Consider the following 21,860-nt stretch of genomic DNA (forward strand, 5'->3'; position numbering starts at 1 on the left):
CACAGTGATACCAAAGCCAGATAAAGATATAAAAAGAAAAAAAAAATACTACAAATCAATATACCTCATGAACATGGACCAAAAATACCTAACAAGTTCTTACTAAATCAAACCTATCAGCTTTTAAAAGCTAGATTGGTTTAACATCCAAAAACAATGTTAATTACCATATTAAAAGGTCAATGAACAAAAGCCACAGGAATGTCTCAATGGGCGAGAAACAACTGACAAAATCTAACATCCATTCACAATTTTTTTAAAGTGCTCAATAGAGTAGGAATTTGTTTGTTTTTTCCATCTGACAAAGGACTCTATAAAAACTCCACAGATATCATATTTAATAGTGAAGGCCTGAATGTTTTCCCCTAAGACCATGAACAAGGCAAGGATGTTCACTTTCACCACTTCTATTCATTACTGAATGGAAGACTTAATATTATTTTTAAAAAGAAATTATAAATATACAGATTGGAAAAAAAGAAACAAACCTTTTTATTCACAAATGACATGATCCAGTATGTGGAAGATCCCAAGGAACACATAAACACATGCAAACACAGAACCCAAACTAATAAATGAGTTTTAAAAGATCTCAAGATATAAGATCAATATTTTAAAAATTAATTTTTATCTGTATTTTAGCAACATAAAAACTGAAAATTCAAGTTAAGATACAATTCCTATTACCAAAGAATGAAAAAAAGTAAAATACTAGGAAATACTTTAATGGAAGATGTGAAGGCTGGTACACTGAAAACTAGAAAATAGTGAGAGAGAACAAGGAAAATGTGCATTGAGATATGCCATGTTCACACACTGGAATACCAAACAGGAAGGTGTCAATTCTTTCCAGACTGATCTGAAAATTCAGTACAGTCCCTCTCAAAATCCCAGTAGGTCATTTTTTATGTAAAAATTGATAATCTCGTCATAAAATTTATGTGGAAACTCAATGACTGGCTAAAAAATTAGAAAATAAAGAAAAATGTGGAGGACTTAGATTATCTGATTTCAAAACTGACTAAAAAGCTACAGTAATCAGGCAATGCTACATTGGACTAAGGATAGGATATATAGATGAGCAGAATAGAGTTGAGAAGCCTTGAAATAAATCATTTCATTATGGTTAATAGATTTTCAACACACAAGCCAAGATAACTCAATGAGTAGAGTACAAACTTGTCAATAAATGGTCCTGGGACAATTGGATATCAATATGCAAAAGCGAGCAAGCAAGCAAAAAACAACCACAACAACAATAAAGGAAAACAAACGAACTTAAGACTTAAGTCTTACCTACATACACAGAATTAAGTCAAAAGTGGATCTTAGACCTAAATGTAGGAGTTTAAACTATAAAATGCCTAGAAGAAAACATAAGAAGTAATCCTTGTGAACTTCATTTAGGGAAAGAGTTTTTATTATGGCAGTAAAAGCATAATACCTACAAGAAAAAAATGGATAAGTTGGACTTCAATAAAGTTAAAAAAAAACTTTTTTGATTTCAAATGATGACATTAAATAGCTGAAAAGACAAGCTACAGACAGGAAATGTTGTGGAAATAATATATATATCCAATAAATGACTTTTATTCAGACTATATAAGGAACGTTTGAAACTCAATAACAAGAAAATTTCTCAATGAAAAAAAAGACAATGGATGTGAAAATGAAATTTATATTAAAAAAAGATTAACAACTAAGTAATAAACACACAAAATGATGCTCACCATCATGAGTCATTAGGAAAATTCAAATTAAAACCACAATAAGAAACCTCTACTGTCTCACTGAAATGGACACAGTCAAAGAAACTAACAGTATCAAATATTGCAAACGGTGGGGAAACCAGAACCTTCAGGCATTTCTTTTGGAAAAGCAAAATGTACAACTACTTTTTTTAAAGCTTGTAAATTTTTCAGAAGTTAATGCAAACTTAAATTATAATCCAGCAATACCCACTTCTTGATCCACATGTGCAGGCCATTAATTTTTAGTTCTTCTTTTCTTACATGTGCACTTCAGGCTCTGAATTTCTAAATACAGAACCCAAACTTATTGAAATTTAGTTAAAAATATTTGTAGGTTCCATTTTAATTTACATATTTTTTTGACTCATGGGATATTTAGAAATGTATTGTTCAACTTCTAAACATTTAAAGATTTTATATTTATCTTCTTAAATTAATCCATAGCTTAATTTCACCATGCTCAGAGTACATGCTGTTAATGATTTCAGCTCTCTAAAATGGTGAATATTTTGTATGTATTAGAAAAGAATGTGTATCCTGTTGTCCTTGGGTTTAGTACATGCAGTCTACCAATTCTGTAAGTCATCTAAATATTCTAACCATCTAAATCTATACTGATTTTTCAATCTCCTAGTTCTACCTAATAATATATATACCTATATACCTAATAATATAGCCTCACATTTTCTGAATGGCAAAGTATACAAAGAAACAACAAGTAGACAATCATAGTTGGGTATTTAACATGACTGTCTTAGTAACTACTAGAACAAGTTAAGTAATACGTCATACTGTTGCATTAACCATTTGTCATTTCCATTACCATTTGTCATTATGAAATATCTTAATTTCTGGTTATATCTCTAGTCTTACAACCTATTTTGCATGATGTTAGAATAGATAAGCCAGCTTTCTTTGGCTTAGTTGTTGCATGGTATATATTTTTCCAACCTTTTGTTTTCAGATATATGTACCTTTATATTTAGGATGTGTCTTTTATAATAGCATTTGGTTAGTTTCTTTTAAGTCTAGTCTGATCTTTTTTTTTTTATTGCAGTATTGTAGCTTGTGAGGCCCTGAGCTGAGGATTCAGCTCGCCTGTGCCTGGGGTCCTAAGCACAGAAGCCGTGGGGTAATAAATGCATGCTGTTTTAGGTGAAAAGTTTGTGGTAATTCATTATGCAGCAATAGAAAACCAGTATACACCACCAATTGGCCAATGTCTAGAGGGATAAAGATGCAGGGACTTTAGGACCCACTTCAGTACATTCCTCTTCTTTCCAAGATATTGGCCTCTTGGGTCCTGGCTTAAGTTGGTTATTTGCCTATACCTTTAAACAGATTTTCTTTTCTTTTTTTTTTTTTAGTTTTGTGTTCTTTCGCCTTTCCTTCCTTCCTTCCTTCCTTCCTTCCTTCCTTCCTTCCTTCCTCCTTTACTTTATTTTTGTTCCTTTCCCTTACTTATTTTAAAAAAAAAATCCAGCTTTTATACTGATTCTTGAGGGGTAGACTAATATAAGTTACTCCTTATTAGGCAAGTGGATCGGAAATTTAAGAGAACAACTATCAGGTTAATTAAGTATACTTGGCAATGTTGCTAGATATAAGATTAATATACAAAATTTCATTCTTATTTTAGAAATATATTAAATTATATTCATATACATATATCAGTAAAATACTTTTAAAATTATTAAATATATAAAAATAAATCTAACAAAATATGTGCACTGAAACTTACAGAGCATTAATGAAAACCTACATAAGCAATGAGTGTGCCGTGTTTGTGATTAGAAAATTCACTATTATAAGATTCACATATAAACTCAAAGGGCTTAAAATAAAAATGCCAATCTCAAAGAATGACAGGGAGGGAGGAATCATTTGCCCAGATATCAAGACTCATTTCAAAGTGACAATAATTAAGGCCATATGTATTATCAAAACATGGATAAGAGAAACAGAACAGAGACCTAGAATGAGGACTGAGCACTTGATTTATGACACAGGAGAAGCTGAAGAGCACTGGTGGGCAATAGTGGTCTTTTAATAAATGGTGTCAGAATAAGACATCAGAATTTAACCCATACTTCACAACCTAAACAAAATCTATTTCAGATGAATTTTTGATCTAAAATAAGAGGCAAAACAATTAAACTTCTATAAGAAACTATAAGAGAATATCTTCAAGACCCCAAGGTAAGAAAAGATTTCTTTTTTTTTTTTTTTTAAAGATTTTATTTATTTATTTGAGAGAGAGAGAATGAGAGACAGAGAGCAGGAGAGGGAGGAGGGTCAGAGGGAGAAGCAGACTCCCTGCTGAGCAGAGAGCCCGATGTGGGACTCGATCCCGGGACTCCAGGACCATGACCCGAGCCGAAGGCAGTCGCCCAACCAACTGAGCCACCCAGGCGCCCAATAAGAAAAGATTTCTTAAGTAGGATGTAAAATACAGAAAGCAAAAAGGGGGAAAAAACTGATAAATTTGCTTTATTAAAATTAAGAATTTCTGTTTACCAGAATCACTATTAAGGACCTAAAAAAGAAGCTACAGAGTAGGCAGAGATGTTTCTAACATATATGATGGACAAACACATCCAAAATAAAGAAAGAACTTCTACAAATGTATTTTTTAAACTAGACAACTCAATAGGAGAAAGAAAATGACAAAAAACCTTGAACAGGTCATTCACAACAAGGATATCAAAATGCTCAAAAAAAAAAGAAGAAACGAAAGAAAGAAAAGTTACACAGTCTCACAGGTCATCAGGAAACACAAATTAAACCATAATGAAATATAATTACCTAGTGCCTTAATGGGTAACATCTAAAGGAAAAAGTCACCAGACAATACTAAATAGTGAGAAGATGTGAAGACATGGTTACTTCCCTGCATTGCTGTTGGGATGTAAATGGATACAATTGTTTCATATATTTGTACAATGGTAGAGAACAAGCAGTCACATGGAGACAACTGTAGCTGGACAAAACAAAATGATGGACTCTCCTTAGTGTAAGCAGAACAAAAGAAGCTAGAATCATCCCATTCATACAAGGTTTGGAGAAGTTTCAAACATAAGTCTCAGTACTAGAAATGAAGATGGTATGCACCTCTGTTGGGGAAGGTGGACATTATGATTTAGAGGAGAATGAATGGGCTCCTGGCGTCTGGAAATATTCTATTTCCTAACCTAGAAGGTCATGGAGCTGCATCCTTAGGTTTTGTGCATGTTAGTGATGCGTGTATTCAACTAAGTCCACAACAAAAAGTTTTAAAGAAAATTGCTGTTTGTATTACTAAACAAAGACCTATTTTTTTGCTGAAGGTTACTGTGCAATGCTCAATGTGCAAATTCAGGGAGACAGAAATAAAAACAAGAACAGATAAATGGAGAAAGTCTCCTCACTATTAGAAATGGTTTCTTCTTGAACACCAGTGGACCCTCTCACTCTGCAGCAGCCAGGGTCCTACCAGTGCTCGGGGCAGTGTGGCAAATGTATATGGTCCTGGTCATGACCTTGGGGAAATTTTTTTTTAATGGGAATAGTCAATGCCTAGTTAGAGCTGATCTCAGTTCCAAGGCCCAGTGACACTGTCATTATTCACTCTCTGTGGGCAGGACCTGCCTGTCCCCAGTGTCCACTGCCTCTTCATGCAGGCCAACTTCATGCCCTCTCATCTCGCTCTGTACCCGACATTGAGCAAAGCACCTCATGGGCATCATTCATTTAATCCGGGCAGAAGCTCCCCATAGGAAACACCTACAGGACACATGCATAAATCACTGTGGTTGCCGTTGGTTTTGGGGCTGTCGTGGTGGTGGTTGTATTCAGTAGGGCCAGCCGAGGTTGGGGGGGTGAGAAGCCACACTGAAAGCAAATCCTTACACCATCCTGTCCCCTAAAATACATGTGGATATGCAGCACAGGACTGCTGTGAGGGTGAGGAGCCTGGTTTCCTCCCAGGTCTGACAGACACTCAGTGAGCGGGACTGGGGTCTTCCTTGTTAGAAACAATGGGCTTCACCATCACAGAAGCTTTATTAAATCATATAGTTAAGTAATAAATTAACACCAGACGTCAAACCCTACATATAACAGGGTAGTTACCTCTAGGAGCTTCAGTGATTAAAAAAGAGAGAGTGTAGGCCCAGGGGTTTTCTTTGAAGGAGAGAAGTGACTGGCGTAAAGGCCGTTCAACTTTCAACTCAGCAGCAAAAAAGAGGTGTATGCACTGAAGACCTCAAGCATTTTTCCAAAGGATGAGAAAGGAGAGGAGAGCTCAAAGATCTTCATATGTAGGGCATCATTCCTTACACTCAGGACACAATCATCTCTACAGCTGTCTTGAAATTGGCAGGTGTGCAAAACGAGAACCATTTAAAAATTTGAAATTATTTAATGATTTCATCCCTTGCACTGACTGCTATCTCTATGTATTTAAAGCATTTTAATCTTAAGGGCTATAGACAGCATTGCCAAGATGACAGATGTCTCAGAATGGAACACTGGGGGAAGGTCCTGGTAAGGTCATTGTCCAAGGTCACCACTAGGCTTACACCTTGGGGGGCCTCAGGGGTGGGGGTCCCAGGCCCCGGCAGAGTCCTGGAGTGGGGGCTGTCAGCCCTGGACTCCAGGGCGACTGTGTGGACAAGGCGTGATGAATCAGGGGCACCAACAGTTTCCTTCCATCATTCCTGTGAAGCTCTGAAGTTGTGTTAGCACCTGGGGATATATTTTTAAGTGAATGCCCTTCCTGTGACTCGGGGTGATCCATTATGGCAGCTCACTGTGACACCTCTAAGGAGCACGCCGCATCCTCCATCCAAATTACAGTCACCTTTTGTCTTTGGATACATGTTTTAATTTCAACAGACCTACAGACATCGACATTTAAAATATTTATCAATTTAGACCATGCCAAGTAATCTGTTATTTATGAAGAAACTGCCCACTTACCCTGTGTCTGTTAAGCTATTTGATATAAAAGGTAGGTCATCTTCTTTCCATTTCTGCAAATAATAACTCTGAGGAAGAGCAGAGATACGTGGTCAGGAAGTGAATGCCCCTCCTGGTGACTCGGGGTGATCTATTACAGCAGCTCGCTGTGACATCTCTAAGGAGCACGCCGCATCCTCCATCCAAATCACTTTCAAATCAATCACCGTCATCGGGCTGCTTGCTGAGGTGGATGGCTGCAGGACAGATGTTTTGGTGTCTGGGATGAAATGTTAGGTGTTGCAAGAACTTTGCCTAGGAAAGCTTTCTGTGCAAGCCTGACAAATTGTGTCAAGAGCAGGAGACGGAATATTCTTTGTTGAAATGCTGCATTTTGATCAATTAATCCCTGAGTTTTGATGCCAGAGACAATGCTAACCAAACATTTTCTGATTGCATCTCTTTTCAAGGCCTCGTTTATACCCAAAACGTTTCTGCAATATTGCCAATGTGTGTGTATATTTACCGCCCAAAGTCAGCTGGACATCTGTGAATGTGAATCCAACACCGGGAAGCTAGTGTAGTGCAGATAACTTCAGAAAGTTAGATGCTTCTTGACACAAAAACACCCACGTGGATCTCATGTTTGGAATGAGGTTCGGCGTGGGCAACCCCGAAAGCTCTGCTAAGGCCGCAGTGTTTTCCCATCTGGGGCGGTTAGTAAGTGCACGACGCACGTTCGCACACTTTGGGATTTCGGGTCTTTTTACACACATACTATATTATCAGTTACTTTTATTATTTCTGCATAATGTTGTATTTACTTTAACGATTTAACCTGGATGGCATTTGCTCCTAGATGGCCTAGCTATACCGTGATCCATTTAACTGTAACGTATCACTTTGTAAACTACGTTTTTGTTACTTGTTTATAATTGAAAATAAGGACACAAAACCATCCTGCATCACACAGGGAGAGCGTGTGGTGTTGTAGCCAAGGACTTGAGACCACTAGACAAAACCAGACTGTGGAGCCCTGCCTTTGAAATATGATTTAAAACAGAATTTATAATGTCGCAGAATTACATAAAACTGTGTGAAATTGTGCAGATAATCATTTAAATCTCCCTACATGAAAAGATAATTGCTCCAGAAATTAACTGTACCTGGGGTTCATTCATTTGGTCATGGCTAGTTTCTTGTGTAGCGATGATTTGATATTAGAGCTAATTAAGATCAGGTCAGAGTTGCTGAAGGTCAGACATTAATGTGTGGGATCATTGAAATGATAATTATAAACAGATTAGGAAGCCACGGTCTTTCATGAGGGGTTATTGGATAATTGCTAGGAGGGGAATGGCTTACTGTAATAATGCATTATCGACTACTTACAGCATTTTAAGGGTGAGAGTGTATTACTTCCTCAAGGACTAAAGAATAATGTTGTCAAAACCCAGCTCAGTAAATAAAGTAGAAGAGTGTTGGCGACATCCCTCTTCCTCCTGGAAGTGTGTTTATTTTGGGGGAATGCCCTGGTTTGCCCCGAGTATAAGGATGGCAGGTCTCAGGAGGGGTAAAGAAGGAAAATAATATGGCCAATCCCGACCATCAGGCAAGGCGAGCAGTGGGACGTGGAAGGCTGTTCTTTCCTCTTCGGTTCATTTATTCAGGCTCTCCCGAATATTGGAAATCTATAGCAGTGCACGGTGCAGTGGAACGTGGTTGGGTCCATTTACATGGCCCGCAGCACAGGACTGCGTTTGGCTCAGGTGTTTGCTTCTCTGAACATCTCGACAGTTTAATGAGGTGAGATTTCAGTGAGGCGATGGACGCCGGGCCCTATGGAACCTGGGGCTTCCATGGGGCAGGGGACCCGAAGCTCAAACCCCGTGGTTGGCGTTCGCCTGTGATGCCTTTGCCTCAGGTCACTTCACAGAGGAAAACTTCCCAGAGATGACAATGGCTCAGGAGGGAGAAATAGGCTCATTTTCACAGGCTCTCAGATCTGAGTGCGCTTGAGTCCACAGACCTGTCCCCTCGGTGCAATTTTGATGAAACAGCTATACTTGCTTTCAAGCCTTCATCCTCTATGAGCGTGCGGCATGGAGGTTTGACAGGCCCGAGTCCTGCTGGGGGTCAGGATGGCCGGGGTCCCGCAACAAGGGCATGCTGATTCCGATGCCACTTCGTTGAAGCAAGGGGTCCACTGGGTAACCTCCGGGTCACTATGTGTCACGGGGACGTGTCACGGGGATGTGTCAGGGAATGTGTCACGGAGACGTGTCAGGGGACGTGTCACGCGACGTGTCACGGGATGTGTCAGGGGGACGTGTCACAGTGACATGTCACAGGGACGTGTCAGGGGATGTGTCACGGGGACGGGGACGTGTCAGGGGACGTGTCACGTGATGTGTCACGAGACGTGTCAGGGGGACGTGTCAGGGGGATGTGTCATGGGGACGTGTCACAGGGACGTGTCAGGGGATGTGTCACGGAGACGTGTCAGGGGACGTGTCACGCGATGTGTCACGGGACGTGTCAGGGGGATGTGTCACGGGACATGTCAGGGAATGTGTCACGGAGATGTGTCATGTGACATGTCACGGGACGTGTCATGGGGACGTGTCACGGGGACGTGTCAGGGGATGTGTCACGGGGACGGGGACGTGTCAGGGGACGTGTCACGTGATGTGTCACGAGACGTGTCAGGGGGACGTGTCAGGGGGATGTGTCATGGGGACGTGTCACAGGGACGTGTCAGGGGATGTGTCAGGGGGATGTGTCATGGGGCCGTGTCACAGGGACGTGTCAGGGGATGTGTCACAGGGACGGGGACATGTCAGGGGGACGTGTCACAGTGATGTGTCACAGGGATGTGTCAGGGGATGTGTCATGGGGACGGGGACGTGTCACAGGGACGTGTCACAGGGATGTGTCACAGGGACGTATCAGGGGGATGTGTCATGGGGACGTCTCTGGGGGACGTGTCACAGGGACGTGTCAGGGGACGGGTCAGGGGATGTGTCAAGGGATGTGTCACAGGGACGGGGACATGTCAGGGGGACGTGTCACAGTGACGTGTCACAGGGATGTGTCAGGGAATGTGTCATGGGGACGGGGACGTGTCACAGGGACGTGTCACAGGGACGTGTCAGGGGACGTGTCACGGGGACGTGTCACAGGGATGTGTCAGGGGGCCTCAGAAGCAGCTGGCACGCTGGGACAGGCGGGGACAAAGCCGCAGACAGTCACGGGCCTCAGCAGAAGCTGTGCCCTGGGAGCGCGTCCTGTGCGCAGAGCCTGGGGCTCCGAGCCGGCCGCGGCATGTCTGGTCCGGGCAGCTTCCCGAGTGGCTCCTGGTCACCTCCTCACAGATCCCTCGTCACGGGACAACTTTCACAGCTGCTTCTCAGTCTGACTCTCCCAGACTTCGTCTGTGGGAGCGCTCAGTTTTCAGTAATCCATGGAGAGGGCCGTGAGTGACGCACAGGTGAAACAGAAGCGGGACTGAGGCGTGACGGCTGTCCCTGAATAGGCAGGGGGCACCATCTGCCAGCCGCGTCCTCCTGGGGCTCCGCGGCAGGCGCAGTTTGCCCCACGCCTCCAGGAGGGACTGCATCTCTCGAGAAGGTCCCACACAGGTGGTTTGAACAACCCTCCCGTTTGTGATCTGGGTGCTATCCCAGCAGAAGACACTCTTCTGCCTAGGAAAGAAGCATAATCAGAAACACACGTTGCTTGAAGCTTTGGTGTCCTTGGCGTCCCAAGAGAGGCAACCGAGAGGACCCCGAACGCCGGATCCCAACAGGGCAGGCTGGCACTTGGCACCATTGTCACTGCTCCTGGAAAAGAACCTGGGCAGAGTGTGCGGAAGATGAACATCTGAGGTCCACACATGCTGTTTGATGTCTGCTCTCAGAAGAGCAGGGCAGAATCTCACGGCTGCCCAGTGGTCCAGGAGTGAGAGCAGGGCCAGCCCTCGGGGGGCTCAGGACTCACTTCGTCCCCCGAAGTGCGTGAGTCTTGGGGCTCTGAGATGGTGGCTCATGAGTCCAAGGGAAGCCGTCGTGGTGAGTCTACTTTGGACAGTTGCCCAGGTCAGAGGGGACTCTGTTCCATGACTGAGAGCCCGCAGCATTTAGCACCAACCTCCCCGCCTGTCAAGAGGGAGGCAGCCGGGATGCCGAGGTCCGGGCCCCCCTCGCCTCTGCCTCTCCTGAACGACACTCGCAGGGCCTCCCAGAAAAAGCAAAGGGTCCCGTTTGAGGTGGAGGAGGAAGGCTGAGGAATGGGAGCTGAATATGTTCTGCGACCTGGACCTCTGCCAGAGCTCCTGGCTTGCTCGCTCCCAGCGTGTGGAGGTGACCCACGGCCGCAGCAGGAGGGCACCTTGTCCCGGGTCCAGGCCTCGGGGAGGCAGAGGAAGGCCTCTCTTCTGACACTGGACGGCTGAAGGAGAGTTGCAGGGTCTGCGGGGAAAAAGCAGACACAGGAGGCAAAGTGAGAACAGCAGGAGACATGAAGCTAATCGTTAGCAGTCTTGGGCCCGGGGCCAGTTCGGAGGACCCTCAGCGCCTGCATTGCCCGCTGAAGGGGACAGAGAGTCAGGCCGCAGTCTGGCTGTGGCCGTGCTCCAAGGAAAACTCTTGCGGTAGGAATTTCTGAACGGCCAAGAAGATTCCTGATTCCTTTTTTAAATGTTTATATTGGAGCTCATGTCTTTCTTGCTAGAATCTCATTCACCCAAAACTCAACTGGCTTATTTTGTTACAGATGCACATTGGAATTTGGCAAAACACGGCCAAATATAAAGTGGTGTTTGTCGTCCACCTTAAACTCATGTAAATCTGATCATCCTACCAGTGACTTCTAATAACCACGTTGTTCCAAAGAGACAGCAAGGCTTCAGAAATGAGGTGAGTCCCTGTATGAATGAGACATTTGGTAAGTGACTTTTGGATTTCCTTGTGTTTGTGGTTGCCCAGCCAGAGGCCACGCTCTTCTTAACTCGTGACATTTTGGTCTGGTTCCGTTAAACCCAGAATAAAACAAAACCCAGCCTTTTATCGAGGCAGGAACTCTAGCATATCCTGAGATATTCTGGGACACACAGAATCCATGCCCAAATAAGTCTGGGATGCGCAACATGCAATATTTCTTAGAGACTCAGAGCACAGACCAATCTTCTGAGGTTGAAAATTCCTGTAGTAAATAAGTATAAGCCACTTTGAATGGTGCCTGTTTCTCAAACTTCTTCAACAACGGAACACCCCTAATGTGACACAGTAAGACCATTCCACAAAAAGGTGTGTTTCCAGAAAGCACCCTGGGTAATACCTTTTATTTTCAGAGGCACTGAGTGGGAAGAACTGGGCTCATGTCTGTTATTCAAAAGTTGGGCTCATATCTGATTGTAGGGATTCTTACATGCAACGGTCTCTATAATTTTGTAATTCTTCACTCAAAGTTTTCATAGCGGGGAATCGATCCCTGTCTTCTGCCAAGTGTTTTCATGAGAGTTATTTGTGGTAGTTCTTAGGAATCTACTTTCAGCTTTCGTTTAGAGACGTTTAAACCATATGACTATAAGCTTCCTTTACCTTTCTACAAGAATCACCCATTAACTATGGTATGAAAGGCTTAACCCAGCCAGGGTTGAATTGGAACAGAGCTTTGATGTGGGCAAGGCAGCCAGCTCCGTGGAGATCAGTCCATTCTGTTGTAAATTGAGAAGCTCAAGAGTCCAGGAGGAGCATGGCCTAAAATCTGAGGCTCACAAGAGACGCAGAAAGACATTCATAGGTTGTGTTATTTGAAGATCAAGGACGATTTGGATTTGGTTCAGAAATGTTCCGCATTTCCAAAGCAGTCTTACCAGACGGAATCAAAATGTTTCATTATGATTTTAAAAAACAAAAGTTTTAGGTGGTGGCATACCCAGGACGTCTAAAATTCATTCTGCATACTAAAGAGCTTACAACTGTCAACCCTAAATAGAAATCTAAGAAATCCACCAATAGGAGTTCAGAAATTTCATCATGTTGACTTTTTGGAATAAATAGACCCTGTCAAATCTCTGTCTCTCTTCCTTTTTTTAGAAGTAGCTGTAGTGTTTTGTAATGTGGAGCTAATTCTGAGTAGTATATACTGCCTGGTCTACTAGACACTGTTTAGTACAACCTCGTTTAGCAAAAGACTCGGGTTCGGTGCCCCACCCCAGTCTGATGGGGGACCCTCGTCCCGCTCAGCCCCCACAGAGGTGCCCAGAGTCAGAATGACCCCTCAGCCTTGTTGTCCACATTTTATCTACCAAAGATAAACAAGAAACAGGAGACCTGGACTTTTCTCCCTGTTGCCGTTTACTAGCTATGCACATTTGTGCAGAAACTTCCTTCTGAGCCTCACTTGCTCATCTCAAATGTCGGGGAAGGACTCTGCTCCTGTTCCTCAAGGGTGGGGTAAACTCAAGTGATCTCATGAAACTACCATCTGACTCAGTGAACGCCAATATGATTGAATACGTTTGATGAAATAAATTAGACCAAAAATGTAAATATTTGATAACTGGCTCGTAGAGTGTTTTTCATCCCTCAAAGAAGAACGCATGTATTCAAAGGTTTAGCTTTTCCAGCAGAGCATTCCAGGCTGACTCTGAGATCCGAGGAAGTGTGCTCTGCTTCCACTGAGCTCCTCCCTGTCTCGCTTAGTCAATGATGACAGAAAAGGAAGAAAATGTGTATCTTCAACTGCTGAAAATTCTGGCTTCCTGTTCATTCTCAGAGGTATGGAGGGAACATTAAGGATGCTTTCCTATTGTGAACTTCGGTCCATAGTTTCTAACGTCTTTATGCTCGACTGATCCATTTGGGGGCAGAATCTTCTCAAAGCTACACCTAGTCACTCGTAGGGCCCTTCTTCACTCTACATGGCTGCCCGTCTGCAAACCGCATCTACTTCTTCTGAATGTCACACAGGTCTTCAGAAGGCCCAGATAGGGGGTTGGCAGCATCTGAGCCACACGCTCAAGGCTGCCACCGTCCCCTGAGTGATCCTTGTCTCTGGTGAGGATGTGTTGGAATTCGGGAAAGACCCAAAGTGCTTGGAAATTTCCCAGTAGGCAAAATTGCTGCATGTCACAGCCAGACTACACGTGACAGTCTAAGTTCCGACTTAGAGCAGAAGGCTGGGACGCCACATCCCGCCTTGGAGGTGTAGACTCTACATGCGGTTGCAGAGCTGTTACAGTCCTGTTGGTTGAAAGCCCAAGGCATTTGTGCGTGTTAAAGCATCTTTACTGTGCACCTGTGTTGAAAGTTCCTCACCCATTTAAATGCAATCTGAGGTTGATTGAAGCTAGACCCTGAGAGGAAGCTTACTAAAATAAATGGGTTCTTTATCTTATAAAAATATGACCTTTTTGTTCGATTTGTTTATTGTTTTTATTTTGGTTTTCTTTTAGGAACTTGGTATTTGGAGATCTTTTCAGTCTCTGAATCATTTGACTGTGGTCAAAACTGCGCTACGAGTCCAGAATAATGCAAGCAACAACACTGGTTTTAAGACTAATAAAATAATGACATTTCTTGTTTAATGTCCTATGTTATGAATGATTCTATTAAATTTCCATGTGGCATTATAACAGCGTAAACACAGGTCATCAAAGAGACTCACACCTGAGCCAGCAAGACAACCCTGGTGGCCCACTGTGAGGCGTTCTGGCTGGCCCGTCCAGGGTCTACATAAGAGGACAGAGTGCCCGCAGGGGGTGTGTGGGCTCAGGGATGGAGGGACAATATATTATTCAGGGCCTGGCACATAGTAGGTGTTCAGTAAATACTTGCTTGAATGATTGGGGGGAACTCACCAGGCATTTAGTTATTTCAGTGCACCTGAACCTCTCAGATGTCTTTGCTAAGTCTATTTGACAAAAACATATAAAGAAACCCATTGTGTTCTTCAACGTCCAATGAGGATTTTCTTTTTACAAAGTGTTTGGTCAGTGATCAATCTGACTGAAATATGTTGGCCCTATTCCCTCTCCTTGGATGCTCTACTGTGACCCTTCCAGTTGTCCACCCCCAAGGCCCCTCTTCCCTCCTGGCTCCCCGCTTTCTCTGTCCCCTGCCCCCACTCTGCTTTCATATGCCTGTCTGAATTGCCATCCATCGTGGCCCAGGCAGTGTCCACGGTCGGCCAGAGGCGTGACTGCGAATCAATGTGGGTGAACGGTATCTCCCTGTCAGACACTGGAACAGCTGGGAGCCATGCCTGCCCCCACCCGTCAACTGAGGCCCCACCCAGGGTGGAAATGCGCCTGCCCTCCTCTGCTGAGAGGCTCTGGGGACTCCCCCACCCGCCTATGTCCATCAGATGTGCTGATGGGCATGAATGGGGTGGAGGGGGGAGTCCCTTGCCTGCTTGCACCTGTCAGCAGAGCTGATGGGCAGGAAAAGGTGGGGGAGGCCCCCTCCCATGCTGTCAACCAGCTGACAGACAAGTGTAAGTGGGCAAGGCCCCTGGCCTCTCCTAGTCAGATGGGGGAGTTGCTTGACTGTAGAGTGGATGGGGGTTCCGCTTGCCTGGCAGACTGAGGGGCTGTAAGTTTTGGAGGCAGAAGGGTCTACATAGACTAGGCTGAAAGGCAGGGCTGGTGCGCGTGTGTGCACGTGTATGCGCGAACCTTCTTTTTAATGTGAAAATGTGGCCCCAGAGGCATGCCGTGGTGCTCTCACTGAGTCACAGCATTTGTCTTACAGCGATCGGGGCAATGGCAACCTTTTGTCCACGGAGTACGCTACAGAGGGGACTTTCCCATAAATATGCTTTCAGAAATGAAGGAGGGATGCAAGGACCATATTTGTTAAGTTTGAGCTTCAAATTTGTAAGAAAAATACTTGAATATATTTTTCATATTTATAACCTAAACTAGTAAACTTGTCTCTTTTCTCTTGGTAGGAAAAGAATGTGGATTCTGAATCCTTCACCGAGTGGTTTCAATTTTTTTTCTTTCTTAAGTTAGAACCCCTTCACCCCAGTGACATTTAATGAAAAGATCTGGATGCAGGTCTCAGGCATGAAAATTCGTTTTTGATGAGAAATGTTATGTACTGCTCACTTTATAGGCATTTTTACCACGTTGGTATGCTGAAGCTTCCATGGGACTCAAGCTTTAGCCACATTTTCGTGGAAGTTGAGGCCTTTCCGGAAGTGAGTCCATGGAGAAGGTGGTAATAGAGCCACACCCCTTGGAAAGGAAGTAGCGTTGAGCATTTTGTGACTTGGTATCTGGCCGGCTCCACACAACCTGCAAAAACATGGGAAATGTTTTAGTGATTCATGAGGTAAACAGAACGCTTTGTTTCATAGAAACTCAAAAAAATCTGCGATTTGGAGGAAGGAATTTGGGATTTACTCCAGTCCCATTTTCTTTCCATGTAATAAACAATGAAATGCCTAGTTTTGCATAGCTGGAGAGTTAGGTGCCAACAAATCAAGAACAAGCTGTCAACAAAGTCTTTCTTAAGGCAGAACTCTGTGTTGTTCTGAAGATTAATTTGGAGGAAGGGTGTTTTTTATAAAAAAAAAAAAGTTTGATCACTTTCAAAATTTCCTGATTATGGTCTCTTGAAATAGCCCAGTAAAAACTGGATCATATAATCTCAGAAATTTGTGTGGGAAGATCTTACAGATAGTCAACCATTTGAAGCCAAGGTCAACCCATTACTCAAGGGTATGTACCTTCTCTCACCAAAGAGTGATGCTAGGAAGAGTGGACACAAGCAGTTGAACATGAAGGATAGTAAATGTATCCCCTTCACCTTGAAATACACCTGTTATTCCCATGTTCCTAAGCCTTAATTTCATCATCTTGACTCATTAATGAATGAAGTATCAAACCAGGCTTTCAAAAGATAGAGAATTTGTTGTTTTGCCGCTTCTTCTTTTTTATTTTGAGGCATACGGGTACAGTGTTTATCCTGACTCATCAGTAGAGATTCTGTTGGTAGGACCAATGTGTTGCCGTGACACGGAGCATTGTTTTGTGGTTCTTCATTATTGACTTAGGCATTAATGGTTGGGTTAAAAAAAAAAAAAAAAGACAACAAAAAACATGTCACAACTGGACCAGGGAAGAGAGGCTTTTATTTCTGTTTTGTTTCCTTTTATTCCTGGGAAACTTGAACATGTGATTCATACTAATGTGACAGGTACACATTGAAAGACAGCTCTTGTCTTTTCATTTGGAGCCATGGATTTAGCCTTACTCCTTAGGTTGGTCTTTGCTTCAAGCATAGAATCCAGGAAAAGAGAAGTGAGAATCATTCTGTGAGTTACTGGACTGTTTTCCTTTTATGCTCTACACTGGTCATTTTATATCTGGAGTAGCACATCTGGTTTGAGAAGCAACATTTAGAAAAGATGCCTGAAAAGGAGAATATCCAGAAGAGGATCTCGCAAATGGCAAAGATCTTCGATGACATGTATGAGAAATAGCTGAAGTTACTAGAGAAATTTAAAGCAAGGAGTAGAACACTTGGCTGGGATCTTAAAAGGTTTGTGAAATACATTTGAAAGAGACATTACAGGATAGTTCTGGTCATGTTGGACAACTGATCTAGGATCCACCAAAGAGTCAAGTTCTACTGAACTAGGCATGGGGCAAATTAAACAATGGTCTGCTCGGTAGAGTCTTTAGCACACAATATTCATAAGTGGCTGGGAGGCGTATCTCAGGAATGCTGGAGAGTGGATTCCTTCCTTTGAGTGGGACTTTGAAGCGAAAGAGTCTATATGTTTCCTCCAAGGGTGTGTGATTCAATCACAAAACTATTTAGAATACTTGGGTCAGGATGGAGCCAGGATTTCCCTCTTCATTATAGATCATTTGAGCTTTTTCAGACTTAACACTATGAAGGTTTGTTTTTAAACATAATAGAATAGATTTATCAAGTTTTCTCATATTAAGTCACAAGTTGATTGCATATTCAGTTTTGGTGGTTATATGTCACCTTGCAGACAACCAGCTAATATGAAAGAAAAATGGAATGAGCCTTAAAATGGTAAATTTTGACTGCCTGATAAATAAATATACCCTAAAGATTCAATAATTCAGCACTTTGAGTTATTTATCTCTCTCAAAAGATTTCTGAAATCATTCTTTACTGTTTCGCTTGATTAATTCTTTCATCTCTACGATGAAGATCACTTTATCCATGGCCACTGCACAGACTGAGTTATTAAACAAATGGCAAGGTGATAAACAGGTTGATGTTAATCAGTTAAAACTGTAAAGAGCCTGGGTGAGCAGGCTGGGGATGATAGCTTTAATACTAATCATGATTTTGAGAGCCACAGCTGCTGTATGTCTGTATATTCATAAAGCATAAGTGGCTAATTTGTAAGCAAACTGGTCATCGGTACAAGCTATCTGCATGGCAAGGAGTAGATCCGAATCACTTGTGTGAAGTACCTACGTGAATTTCTTCAGGGCAATCGGTTGCCAGTCTTTTCATTGGGAGATGAAAACAATAGCGATGGCTGGAGCTTTACTATGGCACCTAAGTGAAAATCTAGGAATCACATAGACTTCCAAAAAATCACTGAGTAGAGAAAGTCATCTCCCACTCCAGAGAAAGTTTGTGCATATTTGCAAGGACCGAATTAAATATCGATGGCTTTATTACTATTATAATTATTATTATTTACATGTTATAGGAAACCTGGACATGAGTTATTGCATCTTTTTGTTCTTGACACTCCTCAGACATTCTGGACCAGGACCCAAAACGTCATCATGGCTGGTTGGTGAGAGGTGACAAACATGTGCAAGGGATCAATGTGCACAAGCAAAGACCTGAGTCATAAACCAGCTTCCTTGAAGCTGTCTTTTCTCATAAATGGACACCATAAGCTGATGACACATTTCTAGGTAGAAGATGTTTCCTTTAGTAAAAAGATCATAATGATACCTGGTTAATATTTAAATATCTGAGCAAGTGGTTAGTGCATGAACCTGCTGTCACTGTGCAGACTGGAGTTATAGGCAGTTGGGGGCCTTGAGAGCAGGGCAGCAGTGGAGGGCTGGGAGTGTCCACACTGGATTACAAGGAGAGGTTTGTGCCCCCTCCATCTCCCCTGAAAGATACAGCCACACAAGTAGGAGAACAAGGGTAAGAAGTCAGATTTCTCATTTATCTCCCCCAACCTCCCTCCTTTTAGTGCATCCTGTGTTGGCTCCAAAAGTTGCACACCATGGTTGTAGAAAGGACACATGGCTTTATTTATAACAGCACTTCCCAAATTACAGTAGATTGTTTTCCTGGAAAGAAGGGACGTGTACAGGGACATCTCCATTATTAACTCCTCCTTGGCAATCCGCGAACGAACCAAGCCGGTAAGTTTCCTGGGGTTTTCAGGAGCCATTGGTGAGCCAGTGTTGTGCTCCAAGATGGGCAGCACGTGGGGCTCCCTGAGCTTATTTGCCCATAAAATCCTTTTTCATGGAATACCTATTAATATCTCAGAACACAGTATGGAAAACTCTGGTTTACTTTATTAATTTGCTTACTAAACCCTTTCTCCATGGATAAGGCAGCAGCAAACACGGTCCTTGGTCAAGTCTGAATTTGTAACAGATTCTAAATTGGCAAAGACAAATTGGTGACATTTTACCCTTGTGACATTTCTTTTTTAGGATGTGCACTAAGCAGCAGCTACCATGATACCCAAAGTGTGCCCATGGTTTGCCTGTTCTGTGAAATGTCTCAAGAAAAAAGTCTTTAAGGATCCAGTAACTTTATTAACTACTTCAAAATCTATTTTCTCTACCTGACACTAAACTCATGTCATGGAGATTCCTCCAAATAATAATAATAATAATAATAATAATAATAATAATAATAATAATAATAAATGAAAAGCATTACAGAAATAAATGAAAAAACAAGAACAAAACCGAAACCCAACAAAAATCTGCATACGTGTCTTTAGCCTAGCATTCCACAAACATCATTGACATTAAATTGTTTTTTGAAAAGTACAGAATAACCTCCCCACAAACTAGTCTTCTGACACATTCTTGCTGACATGCAGATGTCAGTCAAAAACATCTTTGAGAAGGCTCAGTTGTCTTAGCTTCCTGTCCTTGCGATGCATAGGAGAGCTTTAAGCGGGAACAAGGGATGGGTGTTAATCCAAACATGCCTGAAACTCCTTATGAAAGTAAAACAGAGCTGGAGATATGATCTAACTTTCTTTGTTTTAAACTGAGCTGCTATGAAGCCCTTTGTTTTATGCCCCTGCTAGGTTGGGGGATGGGGTGGGGGGGGGTCATGACTCAGACACACCCGGTTCTAATTGAGTTCATTAACACTCTGTTTAACACTCACCCTCCTCTGTATGTGAGAAGACACTTGATATGTGTATGAACATTTCTAGGGTGTAGCTCTTCTATTTTACAACATAAATGAATTTGATCTCAGCCTATTGCAGCAAATTGACACTGTCAGATATGTAACAGCACTACCATGGTTATATTCTGAGTTTATTCATATATTTAGACTTCTGGAATTATTAGTAAAACAGTAAAAAATCATTTGTAGTTTCATAGCATGTGAATGTTTCCTAAAAATAAGCTCAGAAATCATTTCACTGGACGGCAATGCACAATGACTCTTTGCTTTAGTATATTGTGTAGGGTTTATAGAGAACACATGAGTCTTCCTTCAACCTGATACCTTTCTTTAGATCATTGCCCTGCAAGGTCCATAGCTTTGTTTTTCCTCTCTTGGAGTCAAACTTCTACCGCCTTTTATAAGATGTGATAATTCCAAATATCAATATCTTCTCTCCATGGTGTGATTAAGTTTAATAGATAATGACAGTATGATGTATCTATCTGGCAGCTAGAATTCTTTTATGATATCAAAATTATTGTTGATATTATCACCATCATTATTAATATTAAAACAAGTAGTATTTGGAACAACTCAATAATTCCAAGTATATTAATGTAGATATTTTTATATTAATAACCTAATTGAAATGAGAAATAAACAGTTTTTCCTTATTTTATTGAAAGCTAAAGCAATATAAAATAATTTATAATCCCCATTCATTTAATTGTGTTCCCAGGAAAAAAATAAATATATAATTACCAAGAAAATACATTTTACAAAAAAGAACATCAAACTGAGCACCAACCATGTATTAGGAATTTTCCAGCTGTTATTTCTAACACATACAAAGTCTGGAGGTTTTTACATATGAGGTAACTGAGACTTAGAGTATAAAACAGCTAGTGAGAGTGAAGCCAGATTGCAGACTCTCCAATTCCTTTCTAGTAGTATTGGCTCCTTCACTGGAAGTCTTTCAAGTGACAAAGTATCATATATACCTAAAAAAACCCACAATAACCAACATAGCCACAGTGGCTAGTATTTTAGACTTTAACTTAGTAATACCGTTTAATTGTGTTCAGTTACATAAAAAGTACTGTTATTCCTATTTATTGTGTGTTTGAGCTTGCACAAGGAAACGGAATGTTCTCTGTCATTGCAAGGCTGTCTGCATTTCTTGGTGAACACATATTTGATCAGTTTTGCTAAGAAATCATTAGGTAAGACATCCGTGCCCTTAGACCAATGTTACAAACTCTTGTGACCAATAATCCGGCTTCCATTTACCAATTGTCAGAGTCCCACAGCCAATCTAGAAACATGATTTCAGCACCAAGTGGAATATCAGTGTTGTCAATATGTGCCGCATTTTGGTGGTGTTTACCTGGAGTGTGTTTCTTCTGCTTTAAGTGAAACACACTTGGATTTTCAGAGACTGGCCTGTTTATCTCGTTAGGTCTCCTCCCTGATGATTTCTAAAGATGACAAATAAGAGACTGATATCCATTGTCCCCCAGCCTCCAGCCCTTCAAACCTGATGGACTTTTCATCTCCCCAATGATTTTTCTTGTTGAATCCTATTTATTAATAGAAAAAACTCAATATAGTTATTACTACTAGTGGAAAAAAGCTCAGATTTTAAAGGTAGTATCTTTCCTCATCTTCTATCCATGAATTTGTTTTAGAGCTTAACCTCTTAATAATTATAATAGCTGTCTTTCCTCGGTATGGCCAAGTGGTGTATAAATTCAATAGCACATACAGAGAGGGTTAT

Source organism: Leptonychotes weddellii, chromosome 7 (assembly GCF_054177405.1).
Source record: "Leptonychotes weddellii isolate Sample4059 chromosome 7, ASM5417740v2, whole genome shotgun sequence".
Classification (NCBI taxonomy): Eukaryota; Metazoa; Chordata; class Mammalia; order Carnivora; family Phocidae; genus Leptonychotes; species Leptonychotes weddellii.